Here is a 3338-nt window from a genome sequence, read left to right as displayed (position 1 = left end):
CTCCTTCAGAGTGCTGCTGCTCTGTCACTTGCTTTGTTTGTTAAATAGGTCATTCTTCAAGCCAGGAACCTGGTGGGGGACCCTTAAATACACCTGATGGGACCCTGGAGCCTTGTATTTTGCGACAGGGTTTCTCTGTGTAGCCATGGCTAGCCTGGACTCACTTTGTAGACCAGGCTGGCCTTGAACTCACAGAGATCTGCCTGCGTCTGCCTCCCAAGTGTTGGGATTGCAGGTGTGTGCCACTGTGCCTTCCTGAGCCCTGGATTTATCCCGTACCGGGCATCTGCTTAGCATTGGTTCCAACATTCCTCTCCTGGATTGGTCCACAGTAGAAAATAGAAGCCAATGTCTCGCTGTCGTAGTCTGAAGTAACAGCGCTGCACTTCTATACATTTCCCTAAATGACTTTTCTGACAGTGAGCAACACATCAAGAAGCTATTTTTAGGACTTACTGTCTAGGTCAAAATTGCAGCTAAAGGAAGAGGAGAAGAGCTGGCTGGGAAGATGGCTCAGTCAGGAGACTGCCTGCCATGAAAGCCTGAGGACCTGAGTTGGGTCCTAGCACCATAAAAAGACCTGTTGTGGTGGCACACACTTGTAACCCCGGTGTGCGGACCAGAGTGGCGGGCGGTGGAGAGGTGAAGCCCTGGCGCTCGCTCATTGGCTGTAAGGATTAGCCAGTTGATGAGCTGTGAGAGACCCTGTCTGAATAGCCTACAGTGACAGAGCACGACACTCTGTGATCTTCTCTGGCCTCTGCACATGTAAGGAACACATGCTCATGGGTGTGAACACACCACCACACAAAATAAGACAGGGAGCAATTGAAAACCCTAGGCTTTAACCTCTGCTCTCTAAATGTATGCACATAGGTGTGCATGCACACACCCTCATGAACATGTACACTCACCACCAGCTCCCCCCCAAAACAAAAGGAAATAACTTGGATAAATATAGACAGGAAATCCTGTTTCAACTTTATGCTTAAGGTGTGTGTTCTAATTAAAGCAGTTCAGCTTCTTTTCTAGAAATTTCTACTCAGGCATCCCACCATCCCCAGACACATGCTCAGATAAATGGCCTTCCAGGGGACAGATCATGGCTCTCAGTATTGGACTTCAGATGCTCTTTTTCAAATCTCATTCCCAGCCCTGTAGCAGACTGCGTCCTCCCGGCCCCAGTCCTGGGCCCAAATGGCTCCTCTTAGTCCATCACAGATGTGTATCTCAGTGGGGTAACAGTGGGGTCAAGCCACCCAAGACTGCTTTCACCTTGGGCCCAGTCTAAGGCAAGGTCACATTCCCTCCACAGAAATGTTTGCCAAGAATTACTTAGATGGACCCCAAGACACAGACTTAAATGAATAATCATAAACTGCATCAAAGAATGCAAGGAGTTTAAAGAGGACAATGAAAAAGCTCAGTGAAAGTAAAGAGTAAGAACTTAAAAGAGAATAGCTGCCTGAGTGATGCCCAAGAAAACATGGATGATGAAGAAAACCTAGGACTTGAGAACAGAGTTTAGTAAGGAGATAGAAACATTAAAGAGAACTCAAGTTGAAATGAAAGTGTAATTGACAAACATTGACACTCAACTAGAAAACCCAAAAAGCCTGTCAAGAACACATCAAGCAGTAGATAGACTATCATGATTTAAAGATGACATAGAGGATCTAGACCAAATAAGCATTGTGAAAATTGTTAAAACACACACACACACACACACACACAGAGAGAGAGAGAGAGAGAGAGAGAGAGAGAAGGAACAAATGGAAATTGTGCAATAATAAGAAAAACAAACAAAAAAACCCAAAGCCAAACCTTCAAAATCATTACAGATTTTAAAAAAAAAGAAAAATCCCAAATCAATGGCATATACCAGATCTTCAACAAGATCATAGAAAACTTTCCCAAACTAAGGAAAATCACACCCATACAGATGGAAAACAACAAAAACCAAGAGTACAAAAGAAACTCCTCAAGGCATGTCATAGGTTAATATTAAGCATATAGTGTATTGCCAGCTGCAAGAGCAGAAACAAGTCACATGTAAAGGCAAACCTGTCGTAATAACAGCTGATTTCTCATTAGAAACAACCAGATTCTGGAACAAAGCATCCCATTCCTACAATACTACGGTGGCCAGCCTAGACAAATATAGCCAACAAAATCTGCCATAACTGAAGGAGAAAAAAACTTTCCATGATATAATCTGCCTCAAAGGATTTAAATCCAACAATCCAAAAGAAAATACAGGAAGTAAAATTTCATTCTGAAGAGAAGAATAAACTAGCAGAAAAACCGTGGAAAGACATAAAACAATAAATTAGGGAAAGGGTGGAGTTGCTGCTGTCAGTTGGTGCTGGAGCCGAGGCCTGAGGCGTCCTACCCATCCCACCCGCTCCCGGTGCCTCAGACGCAAGACCATTCATCAAAGAGTTTGCATCCACGAGCTGAAACTCTGTTACCCAAAATGATGGATGCAGTTGATGCTGAGAATCAGGTGGAACTGTAAAAAAGACACTTGGCTTATCAATCAGGTGTTGGAACTCCAGCACGCACTCAAAGATCTTTCTGCAAGAGTAGATGCAGTTAAGGAAGAAAATCTGAAGCTAAAATTGCAAAGCCAAGTTCTTGGGCAGTCTATAGAAAACCTCATGTCTGCTTCTAGTGTTTTTCAAACAACTGTGTCCAAAAAAGAAGGAAAGGGCTCACTGCCCTTGCTGCTGTGGAGTTGCTGCTTTTTCCCCCCCTTAAGGCTTGGATATGATCCAAAAGTCACAGCATCTTTGTTTGCTTCCCTGAGTGTTTATAGAGAGAATGTGAGATCTAGGTAATGCTAACTGCTTAACAGGACCGTCCTGAGTTAACGTTAGGCTATGGAAATGTGCACACGTAGAGACTTTACAATCAGAATTGCAGATGTTTATGAAACTTGAAGATGAATGTTTTGCCAATTTGCGTATGTATGTGTGTGTATATGTGGTTGGCACTGTCTTTTATCACATGCCTAACTAGTAAAATATACTGCCACTGTTATTTTCTTTCCAGTTCATTAATATCTGCTTTTTCTTTTTTCTTTCTTCCTGCTTTCTTTCTTTTTCTTATTTCTTTCCATTTGCTAGCTTTTGGCTTGGTGTGTTCTTGTCTTTCAGATTACTAAGTCATTTATCTGTGCTCTTTCTGGGCTCTGTGTGTGTGCGCGCGCGCACACACACACTAATGTGTACATTTGCTTAGAGATAGACATTTCCCTTGTAGGTGTTCTGTTTTCATTTAATTTAATTCCCAATCATTTAATTTTTTTTGAATCTCCTTTAACGATGAACCACTCA

At 42.7% G+C, this 3338-nt stretch overlaps 1 pseudogene; it reads left to right on the top strand.

The window, feature by feature from the left end:
• The first annotated feature begins 1413 nt into the window (after nt 1–1413).
• On the top strand, nt 1414–2840 carry LOC127193229 (short coiled-coil protein-like; annotated as a pseudogene).
• The last annotated feature ends 498 nt before the right edge of the window (nt 2841–3338 follow it).

The sequence above is a fragment of the Acomys russatus genome, chromosome 8 (assembly GCF_903995435.1).
Source record: "Acomys russatus chromosome 8, mAcoRus1.1, whole genome shotgun sequence".
In the NCBI taxonomy this organism is placed as follows: domain Eukaryota; kingdom Metazoa; phylum Chordata; class Mammalia; order Rodentia; family Muridae; genus Acomys; species Acomys russatus.
The sequence above is the reverse complement of the archived record's forward strand: the minus strand, read 5'-3'. Positions and strand labels throughout refer to the sequence as shown.